The sequence below is a fragment of the Marmota flaviventris genome, chromosome 10 (assembly GCF_047511675.1).
Source record: "Marmota flaviventris isolate mMarFla1 chromosome 10, mMarFla1.hap1, whole genome shotgun sequence".
In the NCBI taxonomy this organism is placed as follows: Eukaryota; Metazoa; Chordata; class Mammalia; order Rodentia; family Sciuridae; genus Marmota; species Marmota flaviventris.
Window position 1 is genome coordinate 78,972,509 of NC_092507.1, and position 17,110 is coordinate 78,989,618.

The following is a 17,110-nucleotide window of genomic DNA, read 5'->3' on the forward strand; positions in this document are numbered from 1 at the left end:
TAACATGCAATATCCTCACTATTGCACAGTTCATCTTTTTTTTTTTTTAAAGAGAGAGAGAGAGAGAGAGTTTTTAATATTTATTTTTTAGTTTTTTTGGCAGGCACAACATCTTTGTTTGTATGTGGTGCTGAGGATCGAACCCGGGCTGCACACATGCCAGGCGAGCGCGCTACCGCTTGAGCCACATCCCCAGCCTGGAAATTATTGACTTAACTGTTAAGATTCAGTTTTATCTTTCTATGGTAGGAAGAATTCTAAAGATGTCCCCCAAGATTCCTATACCTTAGTTATTCAATCAGACACTGCTCTAGGAATTGTTGTGAAGGAACTTTGCAGGTGGAATTAAGGTTACTAATTAGATGACTGAAACAGATTATCCTGGAGGGTCCAATCTCATTGAAGAAGCCTTTTGAAACAGAAGAAGTAGGCAGAATAGTTAGCAAGATACTCAGAGGAAGGAAGAGAGGAGATGAGGCAGAAGGGGAAGTTGGAGAGACTGACACTAAGGACTTCACCCACTGTTGCTGGCTTTGACAATGGGAGGAGAGTCAAGAACCAAGGAATGCTGGTGACCCCCAGAGGCTGAGAATAACCCCCAGTCAATATGCAGCAAGGAAATGGGGATCTCAGTCTCACAACCACATGGAATTGAATTCTGACAACATCGTGAAAGAGTCTGGAAGCCAATTCACTTCTAGAACTCTAGAATGAACCTCAGTCTTGGAGACACTGTGATATCATCCCTGTGAAAGCTAGAGCAGAGAGCCAGCCAGGTCACACTTTCCAGACTTATGACCTATAGAACTGTGAGATCAGGGTACAAATAATTGGACATTGTTTTAAGTTGGTAAATTTGCAGTAATTTGTTATAGGAACATTGGAAAACTAACACATTTTTCATAAATCGCTGACTTCAAATGTGCTCTGTCAAATCATTTTTCTGTCCATTAAAGTAACTTTGAACAGAGTTTAACATTTCCAATCATACTCAGTTATTATGAAATCCAGTCTATTTTCCTTTAACTTATTTTGAAAATATTTAAACCTACAGAAAAATTTTTTAACAATAGTACAGTTGTTATTCCTATACCTATATTCATCAATCCCCTAAATGATATTTGACAATATTTGGAAATGTCACTACTAGGTATGCTATTGGTATCTAGTGGTTAGAGCCCAAAGATGCTGCTAAATATTCTACAATGCAGAACCCCACACAACAAAGAATTATCAGTCCAAAATCAATAATGCTAAGGTTAAGAAACCCTGCTCTATGAATATATATACACAAACATTTTTTTTCCTGAACTTCTTGAAAGTAATTTATGGACATTATGATACTTTTTACATAAATACTTCAGTTTATATTTATAAAAACAATGACACTATCTCATATAACATAAGCTAACATTGATATAATACTACCCAAAAAAGTCCATTTTTAAATTTCCCCATAATCTTAAAAAAAAATGTCCTTTTGGGCTTAAAAAATACAGGATACAATCAAGGGTATATAGATCTACATGCTGATCAATGTTTTAAATGTAAAATAAATAAGCAGCTCTGATTTTCAAGCACTGGGGAGTATAACTGATGCCAGTGCTAAGATCTAATAGTCTGTAACTCTGGCACTATATTATTTCTAGAATGGTCTACTAATTTGTAGATCCACACCTCACACCCATAGAATGGTCATCCTCCCCCTCTACCAAAAAACAAAAAAACACACAGACATAACAAATGTTGGAGGGGATATAGAAAAAGTAGAACCCTTGTGCATTGTTGGTAGGAATGTAAAAAGGGGCAACCACTATGGAAAAGTGTATGAAGGTTCTTCCAAAAATTAAAAATAGAATTACCATGATCAAATAATCCCACTCTAGGTACAGAAAATAATTGAAAGCAAGATCTCCAAAGAGATATTTGCACTTCTATATTCACTGCAGCATTATTGACAATAGCCAAGAAGTAGAAGCTATTTAAACATCCATCAACTGATGAATGAATAAAGAAAATGTGCTATACACGCAGAGTAGAATACTACTTAGCCTTAAAAAAAAGAAGAAAATTAGGGGTTGGGGCTGTGGCTCAGCAGTAGCACACTTGCCTGGCATGTGTGAGGTACTGCGTTCGATTCTCAGCACTACATATAAATAAATAAAATACAGGTCTATCTAGAACTAAAAAAGAAATCTTAAAAAAAGAAGAAAAAGAAGAAGAAAATTAGTTGAGTATAATGGCACATGCTTGTATCCCAGCTACTTGGAAGGTGGAGGCAGGAGGATTGCAAGTTCAAGGCCAGCCTCAGCAACTTAGCAAGATCCTCAGGTACTTAGTGAACGCTTATCTCAAAATGAAAAACAAAAAGGATTGTGTTTGGAGCTCAGTGGTAAAGCACTCCTGGATTCAATCCATCCCTAGTATCATTAGAAGAAAGGGGGCATGGAGGGAGAGAGAGAGAGGAAGGAAGCAAGGAAGGAATTCTGCCAACTCAATAACATGGATGAATCTTGAGGACATTGTGCTAAATGAAATAAGGCAGTCACAAATAGACAAATAATACATGGTTCCATTTACATGAGGCATCTAAAGTAGTCACTAATAGAAACAGAAAGTAGGATGTGGTTACCAAGAACTAGAGGGTAAGAAGGAAATAAGGAGTTGTTCAACGGGTGGAGTTCCAATTTTGCAACATGAAAAAGTTCTAGAGATCTGCAGCACACAAGATACATATGTTAAAATTACTGTATTGTATGCTTAAAATAGTTAGAATGATGAATTTTATGTTGTTTTTGATCACAATTTTTAAAAAGTGGGCTGGGGTGCTGGGGTTGAAGCTTAGTGGCAGAGATTTGCCTACCATGTGTGAAATACTGGGATCAATCCTCAGCATCACATAAAAATAAATAAATAAAATAAAGGTACTGTGTCCAACTAAAAAAAAAGTAACTAAAATACCATGACCAAAGCTAAAGAAATATTTAAATTCATTTAATACCTACCTGACAAAATAAATAAAACAGAAAAATAAAAAACCACCAAGAACTACTAAAGACAAAGATAAATTCATCTAGTAATATTGTTGAAAACATTCATAGTTCAAAGCTGAGCATGATAACATGTGCCTTTAATTCTAGCTAAATTAAAGCTGAAGTAGGAGGATCACTTGAGCCCAAGAGTTGGAGGTCAGCCTGAGTAACATTGTGAGATGTCTAAAAATGTACGTGTTAAAAATGTTAAAAGTTTGACTTTTCAGTCCAACAATGTAAAAATATGGTACTTATCAGAATGATACAGTATTTATAAAATATTTATTTTTTAGTTTTTAGGTGGACACAATACCTTTATTTTACTTTTATGTGGATGGAGGTTATGGGTATGTGAGGGTAGGAGTTATATGAGAAACTCTTTGTATTCTCTCATTTTTCTGAGATCCTAAAACTGCTCTAATTTTTTTTTAAGTCTTTAATTTAAAAAACAAAAAAGTTCTGGTGCACTTTCACTCTATGCTGCAGCCTCAAGAAGTGTGGTAAGGATGTAATCTGCCTGAGGATTCACCATTTGTTTGAGTTTCCAACAGGGGCAGAAATACAACTAATGGTGGGGGCTTCGGTTGTGGCTCAGTGCTAGAGCACTAGCATATGTGAGTCACTGAGTTTATTCCTTCAGCACCACATTAAAAAAAAAAAAGAAAAGAAACACAACTAATGGTAACATCAAATGGCTACATTATAATTCTGTGCTTAAATTAATACATGGCATGTACATGCTCTCTAGACACACAGTCTCAGAAAGCTAGTCACAGCTCTGGAGATTTTGTTTTAGGCACAGGCAAGACCTTGTGCCTTTTCCCTCTGTAGTCTTTTGGGACAGAGAACAATCACCAGCTCTAATTATCTTTAGATTTAAAATAATCACGGAGACTGAAAATGGGCAAGGAACCACATTACTTTTACTACAGCATTTGTCAACATTGTCACTATTACCAGTTAATCCATATCAGTAACCCCATCTGGCACTAAATCCCACAAAATATAAACATTAGGTCATAAAAAAAACCCCAAACTATTTGAAAAATAGTGCTTATATAAGCCAAAGAGGCAAGTAGCAGAAATATTCAACAAGCACAAACTGCTTAATTAGAACATACCATCTACCCATTCATTCATGACAACCCTTCTGAACACATACTGAAATTTCCAGTGCAGTCATTTTGAGGATGCCTTAAGAAAACTTAAATGTTTGCAATCTCAAGAGCTTGAAAATCTTCAAAGGACCCTAAGACCTCAGACATCAAATTCCATTAGAATCTGCCATCTTTTTATATGCAACAGGGTGTGGGAAGAATGACTGGAATGAAAAATGTATATTATCTAAGTATAGTGAATCACCCCTAAATTGTCTTTTCTTACATTCTTTCAGGATTTAATGATAGTGTGAAAGAAGCAGGTATTCTATCCTAAAAACAACAAATTAATTATTGGGCTGCTGTGTTAACAGCCTCATTCAGACTGAGTAAATCCTAAACAAAGATCTCCATTTGCAGAAAACACACTGCTAAAAACTCTCAAATGCAGGTACTATTTTGGATTACCACGCTTACAGTGCACAAGTAGTATGTGCCACAATGGTGAATAGAAGCAAAAACGCTGCCTAAAAATGATTTAAACTGGTTACATGCCAATAGTTTCTGATCTCAGGGGCAGGATTGCTCTCTTCAATATGCTACAACATTTGGCCAGTCCAGGAAGTACTACTTCCCAGGGAAGTTTCTAACAAAGCAGTGAGAAAGGATGGAAGTGTAAATTAGCTTGCTCTGGGAATGGTGCATTGCTGTGAGAGGCTTGTTGCTCAGGTACACATTTGTTGGCTACCTATTTTTGACAGATCCCAAGCCCTCCTGGGTCTCAGAAAGGATGTGCATGGCAAAGGATGCCTGCACTGCTCCCCAGGAAGGAGGTGTTCCCTGAACCAAAAACCTGGCATTGGTGGGATCTGCAAGCAGTAGAAACACATCCATGGAATAAACTCATTTCCTTTCTCTTCCTTCCTTCCTCCCTTCTTTTTCAGCTTTTTTGAGATATAATTCACATACCATACTTGTTTAATGTATACAATTCAGAGTTGTGCAGCTGTCACCACTATCAATTTTAAAACATTTCCATCTCCTCGCCTCAAAAACCTCCTACTCGCCAAGCTAGGTGGTGCACACCCGTAATCCCAGCAGCTTGCAGGCTGAAGCAGGAGGATCATGAGTTCAAAGCCAGTCAGCAGAAGTGAGATGCTAAGCAACTCAGTAAGACCTTATCTCTAAATAAAATACAAAATAGGACTGGGATGTGGCTCAATGGTCAAGTGCCCCAGAGTTCAATCCCTGGTACCAAAAAAACCCCAAAACCAAAAAACAACAACAAAAAAAACCTCCTACCCATCAGTACTTACTTTTTTAAAAAAATGTGTGTGAGTGTATACACACACACACACACACATAGAGAGAGTTGTAGATGAACATAATACTTTTATTTATTTATTTTATGTGGTGCTAAAGATCGAACCCAGTGCCTCACATGTGCAAGGTAAGCACTCTACCACTGAGCCACAACCCCAGCCCTCAGTACTCACTCTTCATTTTCCCCCAGCTCCAGGTTATTAATAATCTATTTCCTATCTGAATAGATTTGCCTGCTTGGGACACTTTGTGTGAATGGAATCACAGAAAAAAAAAAAAAAAAAAAATATATATATATATATATATATATATATATATGGGTTTTTTTTTTTTTTTTTTGGTAGTTGTAGATGGATATTACGTCTTTTTTTATTTTTATGTGGTGCTGAGGATTGAACCCAGTGCCTCACTGGAACTAGGCAAGCACTCTGCCACTGAGCTACAGCCCCAGCCCCAGATTATATTTTTTTGTAACTATCTTGTTTCATAAATTCAATTTTCATCCATGTTCATATATGTATCAGTATTTCATTTGACTTTATTGATGAATAGTATTCTACTGCGTGGATATTCCACAAAGTTCTTTTCTTCACAAGCAGTAAAATCGTTTTTTCTATATGAACAAAGGTATACACAGTAATTAGGTGTCCACAATAGTCCATGAATGCCTATTACAGCTGAAATTATATCATTAATTACAAAAGGCTAAATGCTTTAAGTGTCATAAACTAATGCAGTGATATCTGGATTAATAAAAACACTAAGAATGAAGCTCCTTTATATGTATGCTTAAAAGTTTTCTCCTGTAAATAACAGGAAAAGAAGGAAATTTGCAAGCCTAAGGTCTGAACACTTCAGGACATAACCGATATTTGAGCTCATTTGGCCAAAAACAAATAGAAAAACTGCAAGATAGAAATCTGGTCTCCCAAACCTCCATCTCCTCTTTCCAGGCTCGTATTCCCTTCCTCCTTTTTGAAATCAATCCATTCCTTCCTGTACTCTTTACCCCTTCTCCTACCCACAAGCAAAACAACACTTCTGATACCTGTTGAATAGCTTCAGCTTTGTTCCAAATTAAAATACATTCATGCAGCTGGGCACTATGGCACACACCTGTAATCCCAGCGGCTCAGAAGGCTAAGACAAGAGGATCACAAGTTCAAAGCCAGCCTCAGCAAAACCGAGGCACTAAAGGAACTCAGTGAGACCCTGTCTCTAAATAAAATACAAAATAGGGGCTGGAGATATGGCTCAGTGGTTGAGTGCCTGAGTTCAATCCCCGGTACTCACTCACGCACTCCCCCCCTCCCCCTCGCCAAAAAAAGAAAAAAATAAACACATTTATGCAGAAATGTTACTTAAACCAAACATTTGTATTTTAAAACATCTCCTAAAACATGAAATGAGAATTAGTTTCCCTCATGTAAAAATTTCTGACATAAACTAGCTGGTAAGGAAAGAGCTTTTTATTTTGTTTTTGCCAAAGAGACCCTTTCAAATCATAACAGACCCTCTCCGTGGCAAATCAAAGTTAGCGAGTAGTCTCAAGATGATGCACAACTAGTAAGAAGGTGGGGAAGAAATAAAAAAAACTGTTATTAATTTTGTTAGGCATAACAGAGGTATTATGATTATGGCTGAAAATATTCTTATCTTTTAGATATGTATATGAAAGCATTTGGATAAAATAATGTGATGTCTGAGATAGACTTTAAAATACTTTGGCTAAAGGCTGGGGATGTAGCTCAGCGGTAAAGCACTTGCCTAACATGAACAAGGACCTGGGTTTGATTCCCAGCACAGTAAAAAAGAAAAGGAGAATGAACACAAAATAGTTTTTCAGTAAGCCTTTGCTCTTTTCCTTCATAACACTTACTGTTACCGTAAATTCCTGAGATTATGTGATTAATTTCCTTGACTAGAAATTAAACTGCATGAGGACCACAAAGATGTTTGCTTAGCTCCCTCAGAATTTCCATTACCTCATGTAGTTTCTGACATACAGGCATCTAATAAATATGTACAAAGTAACTGAATCAATGGGGTCATAGCACCTAGGTCAAAAATGTTCAATAAGTCAAAGGCAGGGCTAGAAAACCTGGAATCTCTAGTTGAAGGGATTCAATGTATTTCTCTATTTGTATTTATCATTTAACTTCACATGCTTCTCTTAAAAATGTAGTAAAGGTGTCACAAAACAGATTCAGCTTCATCTAGCTCACCCAATGATACTGATGTCATGTTCTCTGATAAGAATGCCAATCTCCATTTTGTGATATGGAAACAGAAGAACCAAAAAGTAAGTTAACTTTTCAAGGTCATAATAAACTAGATGCACAAATGTAAACAGAACTCAGCTTTGTTCTCATGCCTCACATTGTTCCTCAAGGAACATGATTTTATTCTCAAGAAAAATACAAAAGAAGTGGGGAGACTGGGAGAGAGCACTGAATCCGTGTTTCAAATGCAAGCACTTTCTGCAGGTGAAAAACAAGCTTTTTTGTTGTTGTCTTCTTTGTTCCCCTCATAATGAACTCAGCCATGTTCAGTAATAGGACATAACATTTAATGGCTGTAGTCTCTCCAGTAGAGCCCCACCTCATCTGCCAATGAAACCTATTGCCTCTAAAAATTGATTATCACTCCATTCCTTCAATTTTAGGAATCTGAGGCCAAGAAATAGCAAACAGCTTGCCTCAAATAACACAGCTTTCCAGTGCAGAGCAGGGAGTTCAAAGCCAGCCTCAAAGCCAGTCACGCAAGAAAGACTCAGAGGGTTGTTCAAAATGCAAATTCCCCATTCCCACACTTATCATGCCTGACTCAGTAGATCCTGGATGGGGCCCAGGAATTCATATTTTTAACAAGTTCCTGTTGATTATAATGGGCAGCCTGAACAAATAGCCTCTAAAGGAAATAGAACTCTCCAAGCAGGCTAGTGGTTATGGGCAGACACGTCCATTTCATAAGTGTGAGCTGATGGATGTTTGGAAGCTTTGCTTATGACAGAAGGGATATTGAAGGAGGCAGATTTGTGCAATTCATCCCCTTTGTCTGGGACTGTTATCGGTGACTGATATTTGTCAAATGAACCTGGAAGTGGCTCAGTTACCAATGTTGTCCCAGTAGGAACCCAGGCATGTAAGCAAAAGCAATGGATCAGATCCATTTTTCTGTAAACATCTCCCTCTCCACACTAAGGCGAAACAGAATTTCCAATTAACTTGGCCTTTTTGCCCCAAAGCTCATTGAGAACATACACTTTATTTTGTTAGCAAGGAGGTAACAAAAATGCTGAACATGGCAGGCAAAGGCAGGACTGTTTGTCATCCTGGGTAAACAGAGCAGGAAACTCAGCCCCTAGGAAAGAACAGAAAGGCTCAGAGATAGGGCCTGGGGCCTTCTTCTACAGCCATGTCCTGTGGGGCCTGACTGAGTTGAGCCAATGGCCTCAGCAGTATTGGTCAGCTTTCTATCACTGTGACAAAATAGCTCAGAAAAAACAACTTAAAAGAAGGAAAAAGGGCTGAGGTTGTAGATCAGTGGTAAAGAGCTTGCCTTGCATGCATGAGGCCCTGGGTTCAATCCTCAGCACCACATAAAAATAAATAAATAAAAATAAAGATATTGTGTCCATCTCTAATATATATATATATATATATATATATATATATATATATATATAAATATATATATAAACAAAACAACACAGTCCACAGATGCTTGGTTCTCTTGCTTAGTAATTGACTCAAGTCAAATTGAAGAAGGGCAAAACACCCATCTGGCTAGATGCTTTAGAAAATCCATTGGTGACTATTAAGAAGATGGGCCAGATATATTTTGAGGAGCAGGGCCTCTACTGATGTATTCAGTGAAGAGCTGGAATAAATTACTAAATGCATTTAACCTGCATATCTGAATATCTATGTCTTTTGCAACCATATCTTAAATAGACACCTAGAAGGTGGTGATTCAACACATGTGGGTCTGACCCAGGTACAGTATTTGGGGAAGTGAGGACTCTGGAACCATGATGCAAAAGAGCACCTCAACAGAATGGCTCAACTTCCCTGAGCCTTGGTTTTCTCATCTGCCAAGTGGAAGCAAGAACACTCGGCTCCCCTTATGACTTTACTCTGCTACTGTTTGGCTCTCCACTTGGTCCCACTCCATCCATTGCTGGGGTTACACACTCAGGCCTTCTTGTACTTCCATCCCTCTATGCGCAGGACCTTTGTCCTTGCTATCTTTGTCCATCTACTTAGAACATGCTTCCCTAGATCCTACCAGGATTGGACGCTCTTCCTCAGTCAGAGTGAAAGTTGCATCTTGTTTTCTGACCATTCTGCCACTCCCTGTCTTGATTTTTGTTGCATTTTCACTTAAAGGAATTCCTGATAAGGGAGGATTGGTTTATGCTATTGTTTCCTATATGTCTTATAGCTTTTTTTGGTCCCTCCTTGTGTGATTATTATCCTCTTTAGTTTATTTATTTGGTACTGGGAATTGAACCCAGGGGTGCTTTACCACTGAGTTAAGTCCCCGGCCCTTTTTTATTTTGAGACAGGGTCTCATTAAGTTGCTTAGGGCCTTTGTAAGGTGTTCAGACTGGCCTTAAAATTGAGATCCTCATGCCTCAGCTTCCTGAGTCATTGAAATTACAGGCATGTAACACTACACCCAACTCAGCTGTTTATTTTTATAGTAAAATATTTTAATTCTTATACTTTTCAGTTTAGGTATGACCTATAACTATTTCTTTGTGGGAGTTCCATTTAACATGAGAAAAAGATGCTACTCTGATGTGAATCTATAGCAGCCTAACTTCAATAACATACAAAATGTTCCTTCTATATACATCTATCCCCTCTCCCCTTAGCTACTGATATCACAAAACTGCATGTGTATGCACTATTATTCAGTAACACAGACTAATAATTGGGGTTTTTGCAACATTGGTTTCTTTTTTTGTTTTGTTTTGTTTTAGTTGTCAATGGATCTGTTTATTTTATTTATTTATATGTAATGCTGAGGATTGAACCCAGGGCCTCATGCATGCCAGGCAAACGCTCTACCACTGAGCCACAACTCCAGCCCAACAACATTGGTTTCTTAAATCACGTGGAAAACAAAAGTGGCACTACTATTTTGACCCTCACAAATTTGCCTTTACCAGAGATCTGTCTTCATACAGCTCTGAGTTCCTGTCTAACGTCCTTCTATTCAACCTGAAGAACTCCCTTCACGGAGGGGCACATCCTAGTGTTGATCAACTCCCTCTGTTCTTGTTTATCTAGTGCTGTCGTTTGAATATGTACATCCCTCCAAAATTCTTATTGAAACTTCAACAGCATTGCAACAATATTCAGAGGTAGGGCCTTCAGGAAGTGCTTAGGCCATGAGGGTCCAAACCTCATGGACAGAAAGTATACCTTTATAAAAGAACACCTGTCTAGCATGTACAAGGTCCTGGCTCAATCCCCAGCACTGCACACATACAAAAAAGTACATTCATTAAACTAGGTGTGGTGCATACATTTGTAATCCCAGCTACTTAGGACACCGGGGCAGGAGGTCATCTTTGAGGCCAGCCCTGAAAAACTTAGCAATACCCTTTCTCAAAATAAAGTGAAGAGGTTTGGGGATATAGCTCAGTGGTAGAGCACTTGCGTAGCATGTGCAAAGCACTAGATTCAATTGCCAGTACACCAGATAAATAAAAAGAAAGAAAAAGCTTGAGTTGGTGAGTTCAAGCCTTCTGGCCTTTCTACCATATGAGGACACAGCAACAAGGTGCCACATTAGAAGGAGAAAGCCATCCCTCTCCATACACAGAGTCCCCTGTTGCCTAGACCTCAGATGTGCTAGCCTCCAGAACTGTGAGTGTATTTGTTAATAAATTATGCAGTCTAAAGTATTTTCTTACAGCAGCATGAAAGAACCAAAGAATCTAGAAATTCCTCCATTTCTCCCCCTTATGGAAAGGACGATTTTGCTGACCAAAGAATCCTTGGCCAACAGGTTTTGTCTTTCATCACTTTGAATATATCAATCCACTGCCTCCTAGGCTTCAGGGTTTCTAATGAGAAATCTGATGAGGACCTTATGGAAATTATGATGCACAGTCCCTTCTTCTCAGCCCCATAGATGTTAACAACATCCTTACAGTGTCTTAGGGAACACAAGGTGAATAAAGTGTTACTATCCTTTTGACACCAATCAGTCCAAGTTAAAAGAAAAAGGAATTGAATACCTTGAGTGTAGTATGATGAGGTATTGAAAAGCCACACCTTATAACAGATTTTTGGACTCAAATGAAAAAGTCATTAAAACATCCTACAGGTTTTTAATTTCTAAGCAAGGGGAATGTCAGTTCCCATAACTCATTGAAGTAAAAAAGCTTTGGAAGTCCTTTCTTATTTTTATTAATGAAGTGTAAAAGGTCCTGGAGGCCAAAAAGTGAGACAACTACTATGGATTATGCCCGGCTGTGACTGGGCCATTTCAGGATGTGACCTCACAAAGTACAAGTGTAAAGGAATTTCAACAACCACCTATAAGAACCCTGTCTTTGGATGAGTTTTTTTGTCCATAAGCCTGGAGAGCTCTTGGTTGATGACCTGTTGAACTCAGATAGTTAGCTTATTTGGTTTGGGAGTTTTGTTTGGGGGTTTCTTTGATTTGAGGTTTTTTTTAAATATTTTTTTTCTAGTTGTTGATGGACCTTTATTTTACTTATTTATATGCGGTGCTGAGAATTGAACCCAGTGCCTCACACATGCTAGGTAAGTGCTCTACCACGGAGCTACAGCCCTAGCCTGGTTTGAGTTTTTAATTTTGTTTTCTTTTAGGTTTTGTTGTTTCTTTTTCCTCTTTGTTTTCTTTTTAAATTTTTTTTTTAGTTGTAGATGAACACAATACCTTTATTTATTTTTGTGTAGTACTGAGGATCAAACCCAGTGCCTCACACATGTTAAGCAAGTGCTTTTATCACTGAGCTACAACTTCAGCCCCTTTTTGTTTTCTTTTTAGCTAGCATCATTGGTGTTTCTTATTATGATTGGTAGTGAGAATAGTGACTCTACTGAAGGAATAGTGTGACAGTTCAGCTCCTCCTTTAAGGATAGTGTCCTGAAGGACATGGGACAGAGGCAGCTTTGCCCAAGTGAAATTGGCTTGCCATATCCTAATAGGTACAGAGGTGGCTATGAAAGTACTGTCAAAGGCAAAGGAGAACTTCCCCTTTATTATATCCAAAGTGGATATAATGGAGACTGTGGAACACCCAAATGTGATCCAGCTATTTCAAGTGACTGAAACCAGTGAAAACATCTACAATCAGGATGGAACATGTAAGTGGGGGACAGCTGTTGCTCCCCATCCTGGAGGCTGCTGGCACACAGAAGCAGGAGGCTCAGGGAGTGTTCAGTCAGATCACATGCACAGTGCACTACTGCCATGAGAAGTGCATCGTGCACAGAGACCCAAAGCCAGAGAACATCCTGGTGAATGCCAGAGCAAACATCCAACTCTGTGACTTTGACCTGAGTCACAGGTTCACAGCTGAGCAAAAACTGGACATGTTTTGCAGCACTCTCCCATACTGTGCCCCAGAACTCTACCAGCAAGTAAAATGATGACCCTGCAACAGATATCTGGAACCTGGGTGTCCTCCTATATTTCATGGTCACAGGTTGCCTCCCATTCAAAGCAAACATCTGTGTGCAGCTGAAGGAGCAGATTCTGCACATAGGATACAATATCCCCCTCCCATTTCCACCTCATCTGTCATTTACTGTCAATCCCACACAGAGGCCCATGGTAGGCCAAATCATGGGGCACCTGTGGCTAAGCCTGGATAAGGAATATTCAACTTAGCCAGCTATTTCCTGATGACCTACACCCCACAATAACGATGATTATGTTTGGCATGGGGTACAGCCTATACAAAACCTGGGTACTTTTATTAAAGAGAAAATTTAATGATGCTATGGCTACATATGTTATGCTCTAGCCTCAGAGAACCCCAGTTAGGCCTGTGCATCTGGAGGTTGGGCCTTGCTTTCCTCCTGCAGATCCTTCCACCTTCCCTCTCCTTTTGAAGAGGAGTGTTAGTAAGCCTCCTCTCCACACCTTCCTCTTCTTGCTGCTGAACATCAGTGGCCTGAGGAAGGTAAGCAATCAGGACAGATGGGCAGCCCAAGAGCCAGCCTGCCTGCTATTCCTCACTGCAGACTACCTGTGAGGACCCTCCCACCCCACACCCAGAATAGCCCCCCCAACATTTCCCTGTGCACCCCCCCACCCAGTTCCTAGTTGAGCTTCAGTAGGTAGGAGGTAAGGACAGCAAGTCCTCCAAGGATACATCATCTAAAGAAAATTCTCTTTTCACCAGCAAGCCCATGGTAGGACCAAAGCCTGTGCCCTTAACAACAGAAGGGCTGGAAGGGAGGCCTAGGACTGTTTATGAATATCTTGTTGTGTGCCATGTTGTATAGCTCAGAAGACAGGCCCTGGATTCAGAAACAATGGCTCCAATGAATGGAGGGCAAATGGGCCCTGGATTCAGGAACAAAGTGGCTGTAATAAAAGTGGACAGCTGGGCTGGGGATGTGGCTCAAGCGGTAGCGCGCTTGCCTGGCATGCGAGCGGCCCAGGTTCGATCCTCAGCACCATATACTTAAAAAAAAAAATGATGTTGTGCCTGCCGAAAACTAAAAAAAAAAAAAAAAAAATATTAAAAAATTCTCTCTTACTCTCTCTCTCTCTCTTAAAAAAAAAAAAAAAAAGTAGACAGCTAAGCACAGATAAAAATGAATGGATGGCCATAGGTCCCTGAGCTTCATGGATCTTGACATCATGGCATAAGCATTGGCCAGGCAAAGACTTAAACAGGTACAGAAGGAGGTGAGTGAACTGCCTTGGGCTTCTGAGCATGATTCCAGTCACCAGTACATTCAGAGCCACCTGGAGATAGGAGGGTTCCTCTGCCCCCAGCTTGGGAGAGACATCAGAGACCATTTTTCCTGGGACACTTCCCCTTGCCCTGCTCTTCTCTGTCCCGTCTCCCATGTTTCTGTGATAGCAAAGATGGTTCTTAGTACATGTGTTTCTCACAAGTCTTACAAAATTGATGCTCCAAAGATTAAAAAAAAAAAAAAAAAAGGAAAAGGAAGTACCACGTAAATTAAACTTCAGTGGCTGAAAAATTAACTACAACAGTCTCAGTTGAAAATATTTTATTTTGACTTTGCCTAAACAATTTTTGAGGTTGAAGCACCTAGTAGTAGAGAAAGTGTAAAAAGCACTTATTTGCCAACAGGAAATAGAAGAAGGTTTGGCAGCTAAGTAATTTTTTTTTTTTAATTTGAAGTTGTATATGGAAAGAATGCCTTTATTTTATTTGTTTACTTTTATGTGGTGCTGAGGGTTGAACCCAGTGCCTTATGCATGCTAGGCAAGCTCTCTGCCACTGAGCTACAACCCCAGCCCTGGCAGCTAAGTAATTTGAATGCCTATTTTTAAAATTGGTTAAATTGAAACTATGGTGAGGAATAACTAACAAGAAAATTAATAGAATAAATGCTAAGATAATGCTTAAAACACTAGTTGCCTGAAATTCCAGTTCCCAAGTTTTGAATTTTTAAAAATCTATAATACTATATACCATAATACTATTAAGTCTATAATTTTTGTTGTTGTTGTCAATGGACACAACATCTTTATTTATTTATTTTTTTATGCGGTGCTGATGATCGAACCCCATGCCTCACACTTGCAAGGCAAGCGCTCTGCCACTGAGTTACAGCCCCAGCCCCTAACATATAAAATTTTAAAAAATTATTTTATATAGAAATAAATTACTAAAATAGTACTATACTCCCAATCCTTTTACCATTATTTGTTGTTTGTTTGTTTTCAGTTTGGTTTGGTACTAGGGATTGAACCCAGAAGTACTTAATGACTGAGCCATATCCCCAGCCTGTTTTGTATTTTTTATTTTGAGACAAGGTCTTCCTAAGTTGCTGAGGCTGGCTTTGAACTTGCAATACCCCTGCCTCAGCCTCCCCAGCAGCTGGAATTACAGGTGTGAGCCACCACACCAGGCTAGTTTACCTTATTTTGGCAATAATGATGTACTAATTCAGAAAGTCAGAAATGCCAAATATTTGTCATTAGTGGAAGCATAACTATTTGTAAAAACTAATCTGAAAGCTCTTGTGCTATTCGGTATCAAAGACTGTCACATCTCTGGAAAGTGTTCATAACCAAAAAGTCTAAATCTACCACCAAATCTAAAAATTAAACATAGGTAGCTAGGTATTTTTAGTTCAAAAAAACATTTAAAATATATCAAGAATCATATGTTGGGGATAGTATGGAAAGCTTTTTTTTTTTTTTTTTAACTCACATAAAAGGTTACATGCCCAAAAACGTAATTTTAGACTGGGTTATACATACGTTACTCGAGGAACAATTGCTACTGGTGGTGCTGATACAAAGATTCAGAACATTCCGTTTTATTCTTAGCCCTTAGTATCATGAATTGTCATATCATGCTTCCAATCTACACTTACATCACTCATCTCAGGGTCATGATTAACACATAAAATTTTCAAACAAAAACATAAGGTTTACTTGTCTCATGACGGTTCCTTCTCAACTTTTTTCATAATTTTTAAAAGCACCAGCAGACCCAAACTACCCTACCAATACCTTTAAGTCTTTTAATGCAAACGGTAAAGGAATAGTGCCCTCTGAATGCACAGAACACTGCTGACCCACATGAGGCATTGATTTGTAGTTGTTTTTCCATTGGAGTGATGGATTTGTGTTCAGCTACTCGCGATGTCTGCTAGGTCCCCCTGGTGACCAAACAGTACATGAAGGCAGTAGCAGGGTTCGAAAGCATAGACTGGTAGCGGAACAGAGGGTGGAAGGAGAAATCATGAAAAATTAACACGCGAACAGTACACACGACATGACTGAGAATTACGTTTGCATTGCTGGGGTACTGGAGATCCGCACACCAGTCACTGTCCCCTTTCCTTTTCAAAAGCAAATACACATAGCCTAGAGCTTCTCATCCCTACCTCCCATTTAAATCACGGGTGTGATGGATAGACCAAGCCAAGGGGCTCAGCACGAGGCACACGCCGCTTTGGGGGGTTTGGGGAAGCATGGATGTGACAAATTGTCATAATTGTCTAAAATATGGAGGAATGACACACCACCTTTCCTACCACTGGCTCAAGACCCGAGACAGAGTGAGGAATAGCTAGCCAGGGAATGGGGGGGCCAGGAGAGGGGGAACACTGAAACCAGGAAAAAGGCGACGGCACGTCCCAAGCTCCGACTGAAAGGGCGCAGGGCAGGGGGCAGCGCCCGGGGCGCAGGGTCGCACCCGGGTCGCGTCTCGGGGCTCTCAGGGTGCACCCGGCGCGAAGGCTAGCCCGGGCGGGACGAGCCGGGCTTCGAGCCCAGCCGGCTGAGGCGCGGGAGGCACAGGGGCAGCAATGGGGGGCGCAGGCGGCGCCGCCGCCGAGGGGCTGCGGCGCCCGGACGACCGGAGAGGGCGCGCCGCCAGGTGCTGGACGGCAGGGGGCAGCGGGGTTCGGGCGGGCGCCGACCCTGGGAGGAAGGAGGGGGACGGGC

The 17,110-nt window shown here is 39.9% G+C and overlaps 1 protein-coding gene across 2 annotated transcripts in view; it reads right to left on the bottom strand.

The window, feature by feature from the left end:
• The window catches only part of Dipk1a (divergent protein kinase domain 1A), a 105,098-nt gene that overhangs the window by 87,795 nt on the left and 193 nt on the right, over positions 1–17,110 (bottom strand). The window lies entirely within an intron of this gene.